General features: G+C 41.1%; 1 protein-coding gene and 1 pseudogene across 2 annotated transcripts in view; both read right to left on the bottom strand.

The window, feature by feature from the left end:
• PAK3 (p21 (RAC1) activated kinase 3) overlaps nucleotides 1-22742 on the bottom strand; it is a 298000-nt gene that overhangs the window by 162884 nt on the left and 112374 nt on the right. The window lies entirely within an intron of this gene.
• On the bottom strand, nucleotides 18312-18430 carry LOC111751888 (5S ribosomal RNA; annotated as a pseudogene).

The raw sequence follows: 22742 nt of genomic DNA, 5'->3' as shown, positions 1-22742 counted from the left end.
AGTGACCTGGGAAGTCTTCTGGTGTTTCCAATATTAAATAACCTTAGATGAGATCTGGGTGGGATTTGTCTAATATTGATTTTTTTTCTGCTTTCATTTCACTTCCTACTGCTACCAATTTAATTAAAATCGTTATTGCCTATTGTCTGTATTTCTGCAGTAACCACTATGGTGCCGAGTAATTTGCTCAACATTTGTTCAATACTTATTTATTTAGTGTCTACTACATGCCAGGTACTGTTCTAGGCACTGGGGCAAGGCTGGGTGGTATGCATGGGCTTACTTACTAATCTGTAGTGAACAATTTCACCTATTTTTCACCACATTAAAAATGTGATGAAAACCATGGGAAATCATTTACAACAGATTAGTAAGTAAACACAAGTAAGCCCAAGGGTATCTTGCTTACTGGTTTTTCTGCCCTCACACTGAGGATACAATGGTAAATGGAACAGAAAAGGTTTTTGCTCTCATAGAGCTTGCATTCTAGTTGGGGGCCAGGTGGAGTAAATATTAAAGAATAAAATAATTTGATAGGGATAAATACTGTAAAAGACAGGTGTATTCCAAACTGATGGCAGGGAAGGAAGGCTACTTTACATGATCAAGAAAGGTCTTTCTGAGCAGGTGACATTTATGCTGAGACCTAAATGACAAGTAGCCTGTTGCATGTAAAGATACAGGGGAAAAATATTTCAATAAGAGATAAGAGCTGGTGCAGAGGCCCCAGTTGGCTTGTTCACAGAACAGAAAAGACAGTGAAACTGAAATACAGTGAACAAAAGGGACTGTGGTGCAACATAAGTGAGGCTGAAGAGGTGGGAGGGGCCGGCCAGGTCCTGTAGGGCTCTTGTAGGCATCATAGGAAGTTTGGAGCTTATTGAAAGTGGAAAAAAAAAAAAACCTCAAACTCATTGCTATCAAGTCTATTCCAACTCATAGCGACCCTATAGGACAGAGTAGAACTGCCCCCAAGGGCTTCCAAGGCTGCAATCTTTATGGAAGCAGACTGCTACGTCTTTCTCCCATGGAGCAGCTGGTAGGTGTGAATCTTTGTTAGCAGCCAGGCACTTAGCACTGCACCACCAGGGATTCTTATTGTAAGTGCAATGGGATGCTAGTGAATGGCTTCAAGCAGATGAGTGACATGATCTTATTTACATTTTTTAAAAGCTCACTCTGGAGGCTCCGTGGAGAATTAATTATAGACTCTATAATTAAACATAATGAAAACCATATAGAGAAGAAAAACTGTAAGTGTGAATACCAGTTAGGAAATTATTGCAGTGGTCTAGGCAAGAGATAATGAGCCCTGGTGGAACCATGGTTAAGCACTCAGCTGCTAAACAAAAGGTCAGCAGTTCAAACCCACCAGCAACTCCACAGGAAAAAAGACCTGGCGATCTAGTTCTGTAAAGGAAACCCTATGGGGCAGTTCTATTCTGTCATATAGGGTCGCTATGAGTCAGAATGGACCTGATGGCACACAACAACAACAGGCAAGAGATGATGGTGGCTTGGACCAGGGAGTGAGCTGTGGAGATAAAGTGGAGGAACTTTTTATATGCTTTGGAGGTGGAGCCAATAGGCCTTGTTAATTAATAGCATGTGTTGGGTGAGAGAAAGTAGGATCAAGGATGAGGCTTATGTTTTGTTCTGGGTAAATGGTGCCACTTAGTACTTAGATAGGGAAGCTTGAGGTAGGAATAGTTTGATGGGGCTATAGGGGGTGTGATAGTACGGATCAAGAGTTTTCATTTGGTTGATGCTAATAGAGTGAGATGTTATTAGACCTCTAAGTGGAGATGGTAAACAGATAGTAGAATATATGAGTCTGAAGCTCAGGGGAGAGGTGAGAGCTGGAAATATACACGAGAGCATCATCAACATATAGAAAATATCTAAAATGATGGGCTGGATAAAATCATCTTAAGAGAGGGTAATGGTAGAAGGAATAGAGAACCTAGAACTGAGCCATGGGGTCTTCCAACATTTAGAGATTAGGTAGAGAAGAAATAGTCAGCAAAGGAGACTGAGGATGAATGGCTAGAGAGATACAAGGAAAACCCGAAGACTGCAGGGTCGTGAATGGGATATGACTCCCTGAAGGTAATTGATTACCTTGACAAAAGTAGTGACAATAACATACTGAGGATGAAAGCCTGTTTAGAACAAGTTGAGAAGAAAACGGGAAGTGAGCAAGTAGAGACAATGACGATAGACAACTTTTCTGCTATTAGGGTAGTGGAAAAATGGGGGGGGGAAACCGGGATATAGAGTCAAAGAAGGTTTTTGTTTGTTTGCTCATTTTAAAAGAAGCAGGCTACCACCACATGTCTATATGCTGATGGGAAAGATCCATTGGAAAAGTAGAGATTGAAGGTGCCAGAGATAAACACACCATCGCAAGAGAAAAATCCTTAAGGAGGCCAGAGATGACATTTTTTACACCCTTCTGAAACCCTGGTGGCATAGTGGTTAAGTGTTACACCAAAAGGTTGGCAGTTCAAATCCACCAGGCACTCCTTGGAAACTCTATGGGGCAGTTCTGCTCTGTCCTATAGGGTCGCTATGAGTTGGAATCGACTCAACAGCAATGGATTTGGTTTGGTTTTGGTTTGTTAAAGTGCTTTCCAAAATGGCAGTTTCAATGAGGCAATTTTTTTGCTCTAAAATTCCCAATGGTGGGAGGCAGAGACAACATAGCACGTAGACAGACACAACATGCCATCCCTCTTCAGCAAAGACCCAAAAAACTAAGTAAAACAGATATAAATGTCAATCCTGGAACCCTAAGCATCAAATGAAGGGATAAAGGACAAGATCAAACACCAAATGGAAGAAAAAAAACTGATGAAAAACAGAGAACAAGGAGAAATACGGTGTGGAGGCCCTCTGCCAACTAAGTGGCATAGCATCGCCATAACCCCATGCAGGGAGTACAGGAAGGCAACTTCATGGAGCTCTCAACAGCAGACAGAGCACCCGGTAACCAGAGAAACATGCTTTCCCACCATTCACCCTTCTGCCCTGTATGCTGCCTCTACCCCGTCCATGCCAGTAGACTACAGAGCAACTGGCCCACAACTACCCTGGGTCTCCCTGCCCCCACCCTCCGGCTCCCACCAGGCCATTTTTTTCCCTTTCTTCCCTTTCTTTCTCCCTCCCACCTATCACTGTATGCCACTTCCCACCAGGCCACACCCAACCACTGCAGCTAGAAAGCACCTGCCTGCCACCACCCCAGGTCTGCACTACCCCCACCAGCGGGCTCCCGCCACACCATTTTTTTTTTTAATTTTTCCTTTTTTTTCCCCTTTTCTTCCTTTTCTTTTTCCCTCCTACCTAGCCTCATACACCACCTCCACCCGTGCTTGCCGAGCCATGTTGCACCGCCTTGCTAGAGAGCCACCAGCATGCTGCAGCCCTGTGTCCTCCCATCCCCCACCCACAGCTCCCGCCACACTATCTTTTTTATTTCTTTTCTTTTCCTTTTTTCCCTTTTCTTTCTCCCTCCACCTAGCCCCATATAACATCTCTTCCACTTCCTGTCAGGCCGCAATGCACTGCTACAGCTAGAGAGCCACTGGTCCATTGCTGCCCCAGGTCTGCCCCAAACCTACCACCTGGCTCCCACCATGCTATTTTCTTTTTTTAATTTTTTTCTTTTTTTCCCCCCTTTCTTCCTTTTCTTTCTCCCTCCCACCTAGCCCCATACACCACCTTGCCCCCTTCATGCTAGGCCACACCACACTGCCACAGTGAGAAAGCCACTGGCCCGCCACTGCCCCAGGTCTGCCAGGCCCCCACCTACTGGCACCCACCGTGCCATTTTTGCCCCTTTTCCTTTTCTTTCTACGTCCCACCTAGCCCTATATGCCACCATTCCCCTTTCCCACCAGCCCATGCTGGATGGCTGCTGCATCTAAAGAGTTACCACCCTGCACCCACCTGCCAGCTCCCAAGAAACCATTTTTAATTATTTTTTTTATGTCTCTTTCTTCCTTTCTACCTAGTCCCATATACCACCTCTAACTTTCCCCACAGGGCCACGCCACACCACCACGGCTAGACAGCCACTGCCCACTGCTGCCCCGGGTCCATCCTGCCCCCACCTGCCAGCTCCTGACACACTGTTTTTTCTTTTGACTTATTTCTTTCTCATCTTTCTTTTTATTCTCTCTCCCACCTACCCCCATACATCACCTCCCCTCCTTTCCAATTGGCCTTTGTGTCTGCCCTGCCATACTCACCAGCCCCCATCACACTGTCATTTTTTTATGCTTATTTATTTTTCTTCTTTTTTTAAATTTTCTTCCTTCCTCTTCTTTCTGCCTTCTACATAACCCCATACGCTACCTCCCCTTTCTGCCGCTGGACCCTACCATGCTGCCATGGCTAGACAGCCATTGGCACACTGCCACCCCGGGTCTGTCCCGACCCCACCCACAGCCCCCACCACACTGCTTTTTCTTTCATGTTTTCCTTTCTTTTCTTCCCTTTCTTTTTCCCTCCCACATAGCCCAGTATGCCACCTCTCCTCCTTTCTCACTGGCCCACATGCACACCTCGTCTTCACTGGCTTGTCTCCACCATGCTGCCATTCTTTTTTACTTTTCCTTTTTCTTCCTTTTCTTTCTCCCTCCCACATAGCCCTGTTTGGCACCTCTCTCCCTTCCTGCAAACAACCACTGCACTACTGCAGCTAGTGAGCCACTGACCTGCCATTGCCACTAGTCCACTCACCTCATCCCTGCTGGCTCCTGCTGTGCTGCTGTATTTTTTCTCTTTATTTTCTTTCCCCATCCCGCCTAGCCCCATAATCACCTTCCCCCCTTCCCACCAGCCCCTGCTGGGCCACTGCAGCTAGAAAGCCACCAGCCCACCACCACCCTGGGTCTGCCCCATCCCCCATTTGTTGGCTCCTGCTGTGCTGCCTTTTTTTTTTCTATTTTGTCCTTCCTTTCTCCCTCTCACTTAGCCCTGTGGGCCATCTCCCCTCCTTCCCGCTGGCCTCCACCATACTGCTGGGAACAGAGTGCCACCAATGCATCAACCTGCCACTGCCCCAGGTCTGCTCCACTCCCACCTGGCAGCCCTCACCATGCCATCACTTATTTTCTTCTTTTTTCTTATTCTTTCTTTCTATTCTTTATACCTCCAACCAAGCCCCATATGCCACCTACCCCTGTTCCCACCAGTGCCCAGGATGGACCTACCCCCACCCACCAGCTACCTTCTTTTTACTTTCTTTCTCCCCTCCCCATCTTGCCCCCTACTCCAGTCCCCTACTTCCCACTGCTACCCACCATGCTACTGCAGCTAGAGCACCCTGGTGCTCAGGCATGCCACAACATCGAGCCTGAACTACCCCTTCCATCCCACCACACAACCAGCAGCTGAATGGTGGAATGTGAGCCCATACCGCTTCCCTATCTGACATCCTTGCTTATTTGGAAAGGTGTTGTGAACACTCCCACACCACCAGACCAACATCAGGAGGTGGACAGAACCTGCCCAGTCCACTCTCAGCCACCTCACCAAACCAGTGTACAACAAAGCACAGTCGCCCAGCCTACCACTGCTCTGCCTACCCGGACAAGGTGGTGAGAGCTACCATGCCTACAGATGAGTAAGCAGCAGAGCATGCTTGGCCCACCTGCCTTGACACAACAAAACAAAACAAAAAAGCAGGACAAAACAAACATACAACCAATAAATAAAGAAAATAATACCTTAATATCTCAGAAATGACAATATCAAATCATAAAACATCAGAACAAGGTAGTTTCAGCAAATGTCCAAAATAAAGATTCAGATGACATTCTGGTAGAAGAAAAGACAGTGGAACTATCTGATACGGAATTCAAAAGACTAATATTTAGGGTTCTCCAAGGCACTAGGAAAGAGATCAAGAAAAACACAGACAACGCCAAGGAAAAAATAAACAAAGTCATGGAAAACAGACAAAAACTAACAAAAACATAGCCAAAATCAACGTAAGCACAGAAGAATTCAGGAACAAAACATCAAAATAAATAAAAAATTAGAAATCATACAAAAACAGCAATTAGAAATCTGAAAGATAAACAACAAAATTTCAGAAATGGACAACACAATAGAAGGCTTTAGGAGCAAATTTGAAGCAATGGAAGACAGAATCAGTACTATTGAAGACTAATCTATGGACATCACTTTGTGTGAGGAAAAGTCAGAGAAAAGAGTGAAGAAAACTTCAGAATTATGTGGCACACAATCAAGAGCAAAATTTTGTGCATGATCAGAATTCCAGAACAGGGAAAAAACAGAAAACAGAGAAGATTGTAAAGATCTGTGGCAGAAAACTTCCAAATATCACGAAAGACAAAAACCCGACCATCCAAGAAGCTCAAGGGACCCCGTATAGGATAGACCCCAAAAGAAAGTCAAAAAGACATATCATAATCACACTTTCCAAAGCCAGAGACAAAGAAGACTCCTGAGAGCAGCTCGAGAAGAATGAAAAGTCACTTACAAAATGGAAACAATAAGACTAAACTCTGATTACTTGGCAGAAACTATGCAGACAAGAAGGCAATGGGATAACATATATAAAACCTTGAAAGAAAAAAAAAAAAACTGCCAACCAAGAACAATATATCCTTAAAAACTCTCTCTAAGACACCATGGCAAAATTAGGACATTTTCACTTAAAGAGAAATTAAGAGAATTCATTAAACCAAGCAGAACTTACAAGAAACACTAAAGGGAGTCCTTTGGTTAGAGAACTAACATCAAAAAACTACCAGAGTGTAGGACACACAAGAGCATCAGGCAGATACCAACCTAGGTTAAGAACTCATAATAATAAAACAAAATTAAAAGACTTAAAACAGAGACATCAGTCTGTAAATGATGATGATGCCAAAATAATAAAAAAGAATAAACAATGTATATATAAAACTTTGAAACAGAAAGGAAATCAAGGCAATATCAAGTAATAAAACACTGGTTAAAACTTAGGAAGATAAGGGCAAATTACAAAGTAACCACAAAAAAGTTAACAAACCTACTCATCAGAATAAAAATATACATAAAGACTCAGTAAACACAAAATCTATAATAACGAAAAAAAGAAAATCCGCAAACAAAACGAAACCAGCACAGGAAAGTAACAGGAACAAAGAAAAAGTCAGCACCACAAAAAAAAAAAAAAAAATGACAGCAATAAACTCATACCTATTGATAATAACACTGAATGTAAATGGCTTAAAAGCACCCATAAAGCGACAGAGAGTGGTAGGATGGATTAAAAAAAAAGACCCATCAATATGCTGCCTACAAGAGACATGACTTAGACACAAACCAGATAGATACATTAAAAATCAAAGGATGTGAAAAAATGCATCAAACAAACAGTAACCAAAATAGCACAGGAGGGCAAAACTCATCTCAGATAAAATAGACTTTAAGGCAAAATTACAATAAAAGACAAGGAAGGACATTATATAATGATTAAAGGACAGTCCACCCAGAAGACGTAACCTTAATAAATATTTACAAATCCAACGACAGGGCTCCAAAATACATAAAACAAGCTCTAACAGCACTGAAAAGTTCCAAAATTAATCATAGGAAACTTCAACACACCACTCTCGGTAAAGAACAGAATATCTAGAAAGACACTCAAGAAAGATACAGAAGATCTAAAGGCCAAAATCAACCAACCTGACCTCATAGACATAAATAGAACACTCTACCCAACACCAGCAAAGTATACATTCTTTTCCGACGCACATGAAACGTTCACCAAAAGAGACTGCATTTTAGACCACAAAGCAACCCTCAATAAAATCCAAAACACTGAGATAATAAAAAGCATTCTCTCTGATCACAATGCCATAAAAGTAGAAATCAATAACAGGAAGAGCAAGGATACAAAATCAAATACACGGAAACTGAATAACACCTTGCTTAGAAACCACTGGGTAATAGAAGAAATCAAAGAGAGAATAAAAAATTTCCTAGAATTATGTAAGAATGAAAACACATGTTACCAAAACTTTTGGGACACAGCAAAGGCAGTGCTCAGAGGTCAGTTTATAGCAATAAACATGCACGCATCTAAAAAGAATGCACCAAAATCAAAACATTACCCCTACAACTCAAATAGCAAGAGAAGAGCAAAAGAACCCCACAGGCACCAAAAGAAAGGAAATAATAAAGATAAACCAAACCCATTGCCATCGAGTTGATTCCAATTCATAATGACCCTATAGGACAGAGTATAACTGCCCCATAGGGTTTCCAAGGAGCAGTTGCTGGATTTGAACTGCTTACCTTTTGGTTAGCAGCCAACTCTTAGCCACTGAGCCATCAGGGCTCCATCATAAAGATAAAAGCAGAAGTAAATGAAAGAGAGCCGAAAAACAATGAGCAATAATCAAAAAACCACTGGCCAAACTGACAAAAGAAAAACAGGAGTGGAAGCAAATAACCCAAATAAGAAATGAGATGGACATTACAACAGATTGAACTGAAATAAAAAGCATCATAACAGAATGCTATGAAAAATTGTACTCCAACAAATTTGAGAACCTAGAGGAAACCGACAAACTTCCAGAAACACACTACCTACCTAAACTAACACAAACTAACAGACCCATAACAAGGGAAGAGACTGAGGACATAATAAAAAAAAAAAATCCCCCCCAAAATACCTGGCCCGGACAGCTTCACTGAAGAATTCTACCAAACATGCAGGGAAGAGCTCAAACTATCTCAGAGCATAGAAAAGGAAGGAATATTCCCGAATTCATTCTATAAAGCCTGCATAACCCTGATACCAAAACCAGGTAAAGACACCACAAAAAAAGAAAATTACAGACCAATATCTTTCATGAATATACATGCAAAAATTCTCAATAATTCTAGCCAATAGAATGCAGCATCATATCAAAAAAATAATACATGATAATCAAGTAGGACTCATACCAGGTATGCAAGGATGGTTCAACATTAGAAAATCAATCAATGTAATCCACCACATAAATAAAAGGAAAGGATCACATGATCATCTTATCGACACAGAAAAGGCATTCGACAAAGTCCAACACCCATTCCTGATAAAAACTCTCAACAAAATAGGAATAGAAGGGAAATTCCTCAACATAATAAAGGGCATCTATACAAAACCAACAGCCAGCATCATTCTCAATGGAGAGATGCTCCAAACATTCCCCCTGGGAACAGGAACAAGACAGGGATGCCCTTTATCATCACTCATATTTAACATTGTGCTGGAAGTCTAAGAAATAAATGGCATCCAAATAGGAAAGGAAGAAGTAAAACTATTACTTTTTTTTTTTTTATAATAACTTTTATTAAGCTTCAAGTGAACATTTACAAATCCAATCAGTCTGTCACATATAAGTTTACATACATCTCACTCCCTACTCCCACTTACTCTCCCCGTCTTGAGTCAGCCCTTTCAGTCTCTCCTTTCTTGACAATTTTGCCGGCTTCCCTCTCTCTCTATCCTCCCATCCCCCCTCCAGGCAAGAGTTGCCAACACAATCTCAAGTGTCCACCTGATATAATTAGCTCACTCTTCATCAGCATCTCTCTCCCACCCGCTGACCAGTCCCTTTCATTTCTGATGAGTTGTCTTCGGGGATGGTTCATGTCCTGTGCCAACAGAAGGTCTGGGGAGCATGGCCGCCGGGATTCCTCCAGTCTCAGTCAGACCATTAAGTTTGGTCTTTTTATGAGAATTTGGGGTCTGCATCCCACTGATCTCCTGCTCCCTCAGGGGTTCTCTGTTGTGCTCCCTGTCAGGGCAGTCATCAATTGTGGCCGGGCACCAACTAGTTCTTCTGGTCTCAGGATGATGTAGGTCTCTGGTTCATGTGGCCCTTTCTGTCTCTTGGGCTCTTAGTTGTCGTGTGGCCTTGGTGTTCTTCATTTTTCTTTGCTCCAGGTGGGTTGAGACCAATTGATGCATCTTAGATGGCTGCTTGTTAGCATTTAAGACCCCAGACGCCACATTTCAAAGTGGGATGCAGAATGATTTCATAATAGAATTATTTTGCCAATTGACTTAGAAGTCCCCGCAAACCATGTTCCCCAGACCCCCGCGCTTGCTCCGCTGACCTTTGAAGCATTCATTTTATCCCGGAAACTTCTTTGCTTTTGGTCCAGTCCAATTGAGCTGACCTTCCATGTATTGAGTGTTGTCTTTCCCTTCACCTAAAGCAGTTCTTATCTACTGATTAATCAATAAAAAAACCCTCTCCCACCCTCCCTCCCTCCCCCCCTCGTAACCACAAAAGTATGTGTTCTTCTCAGGTTTACTGTTTCTCAAGATCTTATAATAGTGGTCTTATACAATATTTGTCCTTTTGCCTCTGACTAATTTCGCTCAGCATAATGTCTTCCAGGTTCCTCCATGTTATGAAATGTTTCAGAGATTCGTCACTGTTCTTTATCGATGCGTAGTATTCCATTGTGTGAATATACCACAATTTATTTAACCATTCATCCGTTGATGGACACCTTGGTTGCTTCCAACTTTTTGCTATTGTAAACAGAGCTGCAATAAACATGGGTGTGCATATATCTGTTTGTATGAAGGCTCTTGTATCTCTAGGGTATATTCCTAGGAGTGGGATTTCTGGGTTGTATGGTAGTTCTATTTCTAACTGTTTAAGATAACGCCGGATAGATTTCCAAAGTGGTTGTACCATTTTACATTCCCACCAGCAGTGTATGAGAGTTCCAATCTCTCCGCAGCCTCTCCAACATTTATTATTTTCTGTTTTTTGGATTAATGCCAGCCTTGCTGGTGTGAGATGGAATCTCATCGTAGTTTTAATTTGCATTTCTCTAATGGCTAATGATCGAGAGCATTTTCTCATGTATCTGTTGGCTGCCTGAATATCTTCTTTAGAGAAATGTGTGTTCATATCCTTTGCACACTTCTTGATTGGGTTGTTTGTCTTTTTGTGGTTGAGTTTTGACAGAATCATGTAGATTTTAGAGATCAGGCGCTGGTCGGAGATGTCATAGCTGAAAATTCTTTCCCAATCTGTAGGTGGTCTTTTTACTCTTTTGGTGAAGTCTTTAGATGAGCATAGGTGTTTGATTTTTAGGAGCTCCCAGTTATCGGGTTTCTCTTCATCATTTTTGGTAATGTTTTGTATTCTGTTTATACCTTGTATTAGGGCTCCTAGGGTTGTCCCAATTTTTTCTTCCATGATCTTTATCGTTTTAGTCTTTATGTTTAGGTCTTTGATCCACTTGGAGTTAGTTTTTGTGCATGGTGTGAGGTATGGGTCCTGTTTCATTTTTTTGCAAATGGATATCCAGTTATGCCAGCACCATTTGTTAAAAAGGCTGTCTTTTCCCCAGTTAATTGACACTGGTCCTTTGTCAAATATCAGCTGCTCATACGTGGATGGATCTGTGTCTGGGTTCTCAATTCTGTTCCATTGGTCTATGTGTCTGTTGTTGTACCAATACCAGGCTGTTTTGACTACTGTGGCTGTATAATAGGTTCTGAAGTCAGGTAAGGTGAGGCCTCCCACTTTCTTCTTCTTTTTCAGTAGTGCTTTGCTTATCCGGGGCTTCTTTCCCTTCCATATGAAATTGGTGATTTGTTTCTCTATCCCCTTAAAATATGACATTGGAATTTGGATCGGAAGTGCGTTAAATGTATAGATGGCTTTTGGTAGAATAGACATTTTTACTATGTTAAGTCTTCCTATCCATGAGCAAGGTATGTTTTTCCACTTAAGTATGTCCTTTTGAATTTCTTGTAGTAGAGCTTTGTAGTTTTCTTCGTATAGGTCTTTTACATCCTTGGTAAGATTTATTCCTAAGTATCTTATCTTCTTGGGGGCTACTGTGAATGGTATTGATTTGGTTATTTCCTCTTCGGTGTTCTTTTTGTTGATGTAGAGGAATCCAAGTGATTTTTGTATGTTTATTTTATAACCTGAGACTCTGCCAAACTCTTCTATTAGTTTCAGTAGTTTTCTGGAGGATTCCTTAGGGTTTTCTGTGTATATAATCATGTCATCTGCAAATAGTGATAACTTTACTTCTTCCTTGCCAATCCGGATACCTTTTATTTCTTTGTCTAGCCTAATTGCCCTGGCTAAGACTTCCAACACGATGTTGAATAAGAGTGGTGATAAAGGGCATCCTTGTCTGGTTCCCGTTCTCAAGGGAAATGCTTTCAGGTTCTCTCCATTTAGAGTGATATTGGCTGTTGGCTTTGCATAGATGCCCTTTATTATGTTGAGGAATTTTCCTTCAATTCCTATTTTGGTAAGAGTTTTTATCATGAATGGGTGTTGGACTTTGTCAAATGCCTTTTCTGCATCAATTGATAAGATCATGTGGTTTTTGTCTTTTGTTTTATTTATGTGATGGATTACATTAATGGTTTTTCTGATATTAAACCAGCCTTGCATACCTGGTATAAATCCCACTTGATCAGGGTGAATTATTTTTTTGATGTGTCGTTGGATTCTATTGGCTAGAATTTTGTTGAGGATTTTTGCATCAATGTTCATGAGGGATATAGGTCTATAATTTTCTTTTTTTGTAATGTCTTTACCTGGTTTTGCTATCAGGGAGATGGTGGCTTCATAGAATGAGTTGGGTAGTATTCCGTCATTTTCTATGCTTTGGAATACCTTTAGTAGTAGTGGTGTTAACTCTTCTCTGAAAATTTGGTAGAACTCTGCAGTGAAGCCGTCCGGGCCAGGACTTTTTTTTGTTGGGAGTTTTTTGATTACCGTTTCAATCTCTTTTTTTGTTATGGGTCTATTTAGTTGTTCTACTTCTGAATGTGTTAGTTTAGGTAGGTAGTGTTTTTCCAGGAATTCATCCATTTCTTCTAGGTTTTCAAATTTGTTAGAGTACAATTTTTCATAATAATCTGATATGATTCTTTTAATTTCATTTGGTTCTGTTGTGATGTGGTCCTTCTCATCTCTTATTCGGGTTATTTGTTTCCTTTCCTGTATTTCTTTAGTCAGTCTAGCCAATGGTTTATCAATTTTGTTAATTTTTTCAAAGAACCAGCTTTTGGCTTTGTTAATTCTTTCAATTGTTTTTCTGTTCTCTAATTCATTTAGTTCAGCTCTAATTTTTATTATTTGTTTTCTTCTGGAGCCTGATGGATTCTTTTGTTGCTCACTTTCTATTTGTTCAAGTTGTAGGGACAGTTCTCTGATTTTGGCTCTTTCTTCTTTTTGTATGTGTGCATTTATTGATATAAATTGGCTTCTGAGCACTGCTTTTGCTGTGTCCCAGAGGTTTTGATAGGAAGTATTTTCATTCTCGTTGCTTTCTAAGAATTTCCTTATTCCCTCCTTGATGTCTTCTATAACCCAGTCTTTTTTCAGGAGGGTATTGTTCATTTTCCAAGTATTTGATTTCTTTTCCCTCGTTTTTCTGTTATTGATCTCTAGTTTTATTGCCTTGTGGTCTGAGAAGATGCTTTGTAATATTTCGATGTTTTGGACTCTGCAAAGGTTTGTTTTATGACCTAATATGTGGTCTATTCTAGAGAATGTTCCATGTGCGCTAGAAAAAAAAGTATATTTTGCAGCAGTTGGGTGGAGAGTTCTGTATAAGTCAATGAGGTCAAGTTGGTTGATTGTTGTAATTAGATCTTCCGTGTCTTTGTTTAGCTTCTTACTGGATGTCCTGTCCTTCTCCGAAAGTGGTGTGTTGAAGTCTCCTACTATAATTGTGGAGGTATCTATCTCGCTTTTCAGTTCTGTTAAAATTTGATTTATGTATCTTGCAGCCCTGTCATTGGGTGCGTAAATATTTAATATGGTTATGTCTTCCTGATCAATTGTCCCTTTTATCATTATATAGTGTCCTTCTTTATCCTTTGTGGTGGATTTAAGTCTAAAGTCTATTTTGTCAGAAATTAATATTGCTACTCCTCTTCTTTTTTGCTTATTGTTTGCTTGATATACTTTTTTCCATCCTTTGAGTTTTAGTTTGTTTGTGTCTCTAAGTCTAAGGTGTGTCTCTTGTAGGCAGCATATAGATGGATCGTGTTTCTTTATCCAGTCTGTGACTCTCTGTCTCTTTATTGGTGCATTTAGTCCATTTACATTCAGGGTAATTATAGATAAATAAGTTTTTAGTGCTGTCATTTTGATGCCTTTTTATGTGTGTTGTTGACAATTTCATTTTTCCACACACTTTTTTGTGCTGAGGCGTTTTTCTTAGTAAATTGTGAGATCCTCATTTTCATAGTGTTTGACTTTATGTTAGTTGAGTCGTTACGTTTTTCTTGGTTTTTGTCTTGAGTTATAGAGTTGTTATACCTTTTTGTGGTTACCTCATTATATACCCCTATTTTTCTAAGTAAAAACCTAACTTGTATTGTTCTATATCGCCTTGTATCACTCTCCATATGGCAGTTCAATGCCTCCTGTGTTTAGTCCCTCTTTTTGATTATTGTGATCTTTTACCTATTGACTTCCATAATTCCCTGTTATGTGTATTTTTTTTTTAATTAATCTTAATTTGTTTGTTTTTGTGATTTCTCTATTTGAGTTGATATCAGGACGTTCTGTTTTGTGACCTTGTGTTGTGCTGATATCTGATATTATTGGTTCTGTGACCAAACAATATCCTTTAGTATTTCTTGTAGCTTTGGTTTGGTTTTTGCAAATTCTCTAAACTTGAGTTTGTCTGTAAATATCTTAATTTCGCCTTCATATTTCAGAGAGAGTTTTGCTGGATATATGATCCTTGGTTGGCAGTTTTTCTCCTTCAGTGTTCTGTATATGTCGTCCCATTCCCTTCTTGCCTGCATGGTTTCTGCTGAGTAGTCAGAACATATTCTTATTGATTCTCCCTTGAAGGAAACCTTTCTTTTCTCCCTGGCTGCTTTTAAAATTTTGTGTTTATCTTTGGTTTTGGTGAGTTTGATGATAATATGTCTTGGTGTTTTTCTTTTTGGATCAATCTTAAATGGGGTTCGATGAGCATCTTGGATAGATATCCTTTCGTCTTTCATGATGTCAGGGAAGTTTTGTGTCAGGAGTTCTTCAACTATTTTCTCTGTGTTTTCTGTCCCCCCTCCCTGTTCTGGGACTCCAATCACCCGCAGATTATCCTTCTTGATAGAGTCCCACATGATTCTTAGGGTTTCTTCATTTTTTTTAATTCTTTTATCTGATTTTTTTTCAGCTATGTTGGTGTTGATTCCCTGGTCCTCCAGATGTCCCAGTCTGCATTCTAATTGCTCGAGTCTGCTCCTCTGACTTCCTAGTGTGTTGTCTAATTCTGTTATTTTATTGTTAATCTTTTGGATTTCTACATGCTGTCTCTCTATGGATTCTTGCAACTTATTAATTTTTCCAGTATGTTCTTGAATAATCTTTTTGAGTTCTTCAACAGTTTTATCAGTGTGTTCCTTGGCTTTTTCTGCAGATATCCTAATTTCATTTGTGATATCATTAAGCATTCTGTAAATTAGTTTTTTATATTCTGTATCTGATAATTCCAAAATTGTATCTTCATTTGGGAAAGATTTTGATTCTTTTGTTTGGGGGGTTGGAGAAGCTGTCACGGTCTGCTTCTTTAAGTGGTTTGATATGGATTGTTGTCTCCGAGCCATCACTGGGAAACTAGTTTTTCCAGAAAATCCGCTAAAAAAAAAACTGCAGTCAGATCCCTATCAGAGTTCTCCCTCTGGCTCAGGCTATTCAGATGTTAATGAAGCCGCCTGGGGAGGGTGGGGGAGGGAACAGAGAGATAGGAGAGTAGCACCTCAGAATATAGCCAGAGTTGCTTGTCTTGCTTGGAATGACTGTTATATCTGAGATTCCCGCGGGCGCGTCGCCTATGTGTGCTGGCTGTGTGGAGATTGCCCCCAGGGGGTCTGGCCCGCTGAAGTCACGGTCAGATCCTCCGCTTCCAGCCCCACGCCCAGCGTCAAGGCTCCCCTACTGGGATGGTGCACTCTCAACTCCAAAATCAGTCGCTGCCTCCCGGGGACTTCTCGTCCCTCCAGCCGCGTGGCCGTGCCGCCCCCGTGAACCAGGTGGGCCCCCTCCCGGTGTTAGTTCAGATGGGTGGAGTAGCTCCCCGTGCTTGTGCCGCGACCAAGTGTCCCGGCTGGAACGCTGTTCTCCCCACTCCAATACCAGTCGCTGCCTCCCGGGGACTTCTCCTACCGGCTGCGTCCCACGCCGCCCGCGCGACCCGGCTGGTCCCCTTCCCGGGGTTAGTTCAGGGGGTGGAGCAACTCTCCGTGTTTATGGCGTACCTGCGAGCAGTCCAAATCCCTGCGGGACGGTTCCCCGGCTCGGATGCTGCTCTTCCTGCTCCAAGATCAGTCACTGCCTCCCGGGGACTTCTCCTACCGGCTGCGTCCCACGCCGCCCGTGGAACCGGCTGGTCCCCCTCCCGGGGTTAGTTCAGGGGGGTGGAGCAGGTCTCTGTGCTTGTGCCGTACCTGACTGGTACGCTGGCTCCAGGCTCTGGAAACTATCGCTGCTTCCCCGTATTAGTTCGTTCTCCGTCTCTAAATCCGTGTTTGTTGTTCAGGGTTCGTAGATTGTTATGTATGTGATCGATTCACTTGTTTTTCCGTGTCTTTGTTGTAAGAGGGATCCGAGGTAACGTCTGCCTAGTCCGCCATCTTGGCTCCGCCCCAAAACTATTACTTTTTGCAGATGATATGATTCTACATATACAGAACCCCAAAGATTCCACAAGAAAACTACTGAAACTAATAGAAAGATTCCGCAGAGTAGTAGGATAAAACAAGATCAACATACAAAAATCAGTTGGATTCCTATACATTAACAAAGCCCACTTCGAAAAGGAAATCAGGAAAACAATACCATGTATAATAGTCCCTAAAAAAATAAAATACTTAGGAATAAATCTAACCAGGGACGTAAAAGATCTACACAAAGAAAACTACAAAACATTATTGCAAGAAACCAAAATAGAACTACATAAATGGAAAAACATACCATGCTCATGCATACAAAGATTCAACATTGTGAAAAAGTCATTTCTACCCAAAGCAACCTACAGATAAAATGCAATCCTGGTCCAAATATCACCAGCATTCTTTAATGAGATGGAAAAACTAACCACCGACTTTATGTGGAAAGAAAGGGCCATGAGTAAGCAAAGTATAATCAAAGAAAAAGAACAAAGTAGGAGGACTCACACTACCTGATCTTAGAACCTACTATACAGCCAGGGTAGTTAAAACAGCCTGTTACTGGTACAACAACAGACACATGGAACAATGAAACAGAACTAAGAACCCAGATGTAAATCCATCCACTTATGGTCAGCTGATCTTTAACAAATGACGAAAGTCCATTAAATGGGGAAAAGGTAGTCTTTGCAACAAATGGTGCTGGGAAAGCTGGATGTCCATCTGTTAAAAAAAAAAAAAAAAGGAACAGGACCTATACATCACACCATAAAGAAAAACTAACTTAAAATGGATCAAAGACCTAAATATAAAACCTAAAATGATCAAGATCATGGAAGAAAAAATAGTGAAAATGCTAGGGGCCGTAATACATGCCATAAATACAATATAGACCATAACTAACATTGCATAAACACCAGAAGATAAACTAGATAACTGGGAGCTTCTAAAAATTAAACACTTATGCTCATCAAAAGACTTCACCAAAAGAGTAAAAAGAGAACTTTGCGACTGGGAAAAAAAAAAATTGGGGCTACATGTCCAACAAGGGTCTAATCTCCAAAATCTGTAGAATACTTCAATACCCAATAATAAAAAGACAAATAATCCAATTAGAAAATGGGCAAAGATATGAACAGACGTTTCTCCAAAGAAGACGTTCAAACAGCTAACAGGTACATGAAGAAATGCTCATGATCATTAGCCATTAGACAAATGCAAATCCAAACTACAATGAGATACCATCTCACCCTGACATTACTGGTACTAATCAAAAACACAGAAAATAACAAATGTTGGAGAGGCTGTGGGGAGACTTGAACTCTTATGCACTCCTGGTGGGGATGTAAAATGGTAAAACCACTTTGGAAAACAATACGGTGCCTCTTTAAAAAGGTAGAAACAGATCCAGCAATTCCACTCCTAGGAATAAAAACTAAAAAAAAAAAAAAAAAAGCACCCATTGTTGTCAAGTTGATTTCAACTCAGAGCAACCCTACTGGTCAGAATAGAACTTCCCCACAGGGTTTCCAAGAAGTGGCTGGTTGGATTCCAACTGCCAACCTTTTCGTTAGAAGCCAAGCTCTTAACCACTGCGCCACCAGGGCTCTAAAGTCTATTGCACCCAGTATTCCCAGGAGGTCTCCCATCCAAGTACTAACCAGGCCTGACCCTGCTTAGCTTCCAAAATCAGATGAGATTAGGCACATTCAGGGTGGTATGGACGTAGACCCTAGGAATATATTCTAGAGAAATAAGAGCCATCACATGAATAGACATATGCACACCCATGTTCATTACAGCATTATTCACAATAGCAAAATGATGGAAACAACTTAAGTGCCCATCAACAGATGAATGGATAAACAAATTATGGTACATAAACACAATGGAATACTATGCAATGATAAAGGACAACAATGCATTCGTGAAATATCTCACAACATGGATAAATCTGGAGGGCATTACGGTGAATGAAATAAGTCAATCACCAAAGGACAAATACCATATGAGACCACTGTTATAACGGTAAACCCTGGTGGTGTAGTGGTTAAGTGCTACGGCTGCTAACTAAAGGGTGGGCAGTTCGAATCTGCCAGGCGCTCCTTAGAAACTCTATGGGGCAGTTCTAGTCTGTCCTATAGGGTCGCTATGAGTCGGAATTGACTCGATGGCACTGGGTTTTTTTTTTTTTTTTTTACTGTTATAAAAAACTAAGAAAAGGTTTACACACAGAAAAAGAATCTTTGATGGTTAGGAGGAAGGGGAGGTATGGGGAGTGAAAATCACTAACTAGATAGTAGACAAGTGTTAACTTTGTTGAAGGGAAAGATAACACACAATATAAGCCAAAGCTATATAAGCTTCCCAGACACATGAAACAACTTGAACGGGTCTTCAGAGCTTGCGAGTGCCATCTAAAACACATCTATTAGTCCCATCACGTTCAAAGCAATGGAGATTTGAAGGAAACCAAAGACACAAGGAAAATATCAGTCCAAAGGACTAATGGACCATATGAACCACAGCCTGCCCCAGCTGTAGCCCAGAAGAACTAGATGGAGCCTGGAAACCACCACTGACCACTCTGACAGGGATCACAATAGAGGGTTCCAAACAGAGCGGGAGAAAAATGTAGAACAAAATTCATATTCACAAAAAACAGACTAAGTCTACTGGTCTGACAGAGACTGGAGGAACCCCTGAGACTATGGCCCCCAGACACCCTGCTAACTCAGAAATGAAGCCACGCCCGAAATCTACCTTTTAGTCATAGACAGGCCTATGAAACAAATCATAACACCCATGAGGAACGTGCTTGTTAGTTCAATCAAGTGTAAGAGACCAAATGGATAACACCTGTCCAAAAGCAAAGAGGAGAAGGCAGGAAGGGACAGGAAACTGGATGAATGGACACGAAGAACCTGGGATGGAAAGGGAAAGGGGGAGAGTGCTGACACATTGCAGGGGTTGCATCCGACATCACAAAAACAATTCGTGTATAAATTTTTGAACGAGAAACTAATTTGTGCTTGTAAACTTTCACTTAAAATGCAATCAAAAAGTTTTTTAAAAAGAATTTTGTTATTAAGATCCAAGTCCTGTCATGTTTGCCTATAAGTGTAGTATAAAGTACACTGTCAGTCCTAAGGTAATAATCATATATTTTGTCATGCTTGTATGATTTTCCGGCAACTGTAATTAGGTATATGTCATTTTATAGTTTTGGTTTTTCAGTCTTTGAAAATATGTCATCCCATGTGAATCAGCCTAGTAAAGTTATTGTGAATAATTTTTTTTTTTAATTCCCAATGGCTCTCCACTGCCTACTAAATAAGCCCAACTTTCTATCCTGGCATTTAAGTCCAGTCGCAACCAAATTTCCCAGTCTTGTGATCCCTCAGTAAAGTCTGTGTATCCTACGCAATCCAACGCAAGCCACTCACTGGTCCCTTCACACTCCATGTATGTTTTATTTCAAGGACTTTGTCCTTTACCCTCAATTCTGCCTGTTGAAAGCCTACTCATGCTTCAGTGTCTTCCCTCACACCCCCAAGCAAGAAATGACCCCTCCTTTCTCTGTCTCCTACAGCATTTTTAACTCTTGAAGCTTGTATAAAAACTACAATCATTAGCCATTATATAGTCTTCTCAGTACATGATATATGTATATTCTCATTTAGCCTCAGAATTAACACTATCTTAATAACATGCTGATTTTAAGTACGTGTCTTAGCTCTCCCACTAAATGATCAACTCTGAGGTCAGGGACTTTGCTTCAGTCATCTTTGTATCTCACACATTACACAAAGTAGGTGCTCAATATATGTTGTAGAGTGACTGAAGGAATCCACTTCTTCCCCTATATACAGGTATACATCATTTAATACAGTAAACATGTGTCTAAAAAGTTAAAAAGCATCCTCAATGTATGTAAATCAAATCCCTTATGCCATGCGTCTCAGGCTGTTATGTTTAAAAGAAGCCTGCCTCTCTTCTGTTGGGAGTACCGAGTTTCCATCTTCTTATATGGGTGGGCGCTGCCGCGTAGATGTGTTCTAGAGCAGGGTTAAGTGTTATGCCCTAGTATGCACAGAGCTACATACAAAACACATGGAATTGCACCATTAGCCAAGTTTTGTTGCGGTAAGGGTTATAAACACTGAAAGGGTGTGTATGGGACAGGAAAGGGAATCAAATACTCATGGTATCTAGTATTTGTAATAGTAAATGATACATAGTACTTACTATGCACCAGTACTATTCCAAATGCTTTTCATGTTATCTAATTTTCAGTATAAAGCCCTACGTACAGGTAATATCTCTATCTTCATTTTACAGATGTGGAAACTACTGTATATATATCGAGGTCAAGTAACATGCCCAAGGTCACACAGGTAGCAAGTGACTGTGTTAACATTTAGAATTCTCCACGCCATCTGTACTCTGGCTCTTACTCGCTACTCTATATTGCCTTGCACAATATTATACAATATTTTATAGTCTTCCAAATACTGTAACCTGTTATTACTCCCTTGTATCCTCACAACTATATGAGGTAGGCTGAGCAAAGATCATGTGTACATTCTACAGAGGAAAAAACGGAGGCCAAGTGACCTATTTAAAGTCATATGCTTATTTGACCCTGGGCTCCTTACACCTCACGGAGTATTCCTTCCCCTACATAGTACCCGCTCATCTATCCCAGGGAAAACAAGTCTGTCTCCCACCCTTCAGTGTCGCGTCATTTCTATGCTTCCTTTTCCTGACAGCAAATGAACACAGTTAACGCATATAAAGCATCCAGCACAGTGCCCAGCAAACAGTAGGTACTCAGTAAATGGCTCTTCCCTTCTTGCTTTTCCCTGCCTCTGCTCCCAAACAGCTCTCTCTGCCTACCATCAGTCGACTCTTCTCCAGCCTCCACTTGAGCAGGTCAGCCAGGGTGGCCCTTGTTAACAAAAAGAGATGAGGTTACCGAGTGAAACATAGATTAGTAAGTGAGAAGCCTAGGTTACCTGGGCTTAGTGGCATGGCAATGGCAGAAACAAAAGCTCCAAAGCAGTTGAGTAGAGGGTAAGACCAGTGTTGGAAAGTGTCTGCCCACTGGGTCCACGCGAGTGAGAGCCACCAACTGCCCTACAGCCTAGCCCAGTCCTGGCCCATGGAAAGAGCAGGTGGGATGACATGAAATCAGTAGTGGAGGCAGGAGCCTAGAAGCCCGAGACCATCACTTGCCAGAGGACATTAAGTATTCCTCATTACAATAGAGCCTCTATAGCTGCAGGTGTGTGGCTAGGCATGACTATTGGCTAGACAGATATCCCTTACTTAACGGCATAGATCCAACTTCTGCTTAGTGAATCCAACTTTCCAATTACCTTCCTTTTGCAACTTTCTAATTATCTTTGTTTCCCATTATCCTTGGAAAACAAACATCAGACACTGAGTGCAATCACATCACACTTAGGAGGAAAGCAGGCTTACTGAAATCTCTAATATGAATGAAAAAGAAACCCATAATGGTATGCTAAATTATCGACAATTCTTCTCAAATATCAATAGCAATACCGTGTTCAAAATGTCAGAAAATAGAATGGCTGAAAATAAAAACATAGCATAATACTGGAAAGTGTTAGCAGTGTGATTTTGCTTTTTACTAGTGTCAAAAGCACCTTAGCGCTTTTAAATTGACATCCAAGGTAATTTAATATACATTTGGGCATTTTTCCCATTACCTGCCCTTGTTGGCCTCTTTCCAGATACCTGTGCCTGATTATACCTGTAGCATCTGCTGAGGATCCTTGGGACGAAGAGCTAATAATGCCTAAGTTCAAAGATAGCAAACTATTTCCTTTTTGGGGAGGGGAGGAAAGGGAAGGAAATGAAAGGACTGGGGGGCTTTGTGACTGGGATGTCTGTTCACTGGGCCTCCCCAGAGGCTGTGTAGACCACTGTCAGCTTCCATGTCATATGTCTAAGCCTGAATCGTCCGGCTCCAAGCCATTCCTGAGTTCCCTATGACAGCCCCCCACAAAAGGCT

This window comes from Loxodonta africana, chromosome X (genome assembly GCF_030014295.1).
Source record: "Loxodonta africana isolate mLoxAfr1 chromosome X, mLoxAfr1.hap2, whole genome shotgun sequence".
Lineage (NCBI taxonomy): Eukaryota > Metazoa > Chordata > Mammalia > Proboscidea > Elephantidae > Loxodonta > Loxodonta africana.
This window is presented reverse-complemented; position numbering and strand designations above follow the sequence as displayed.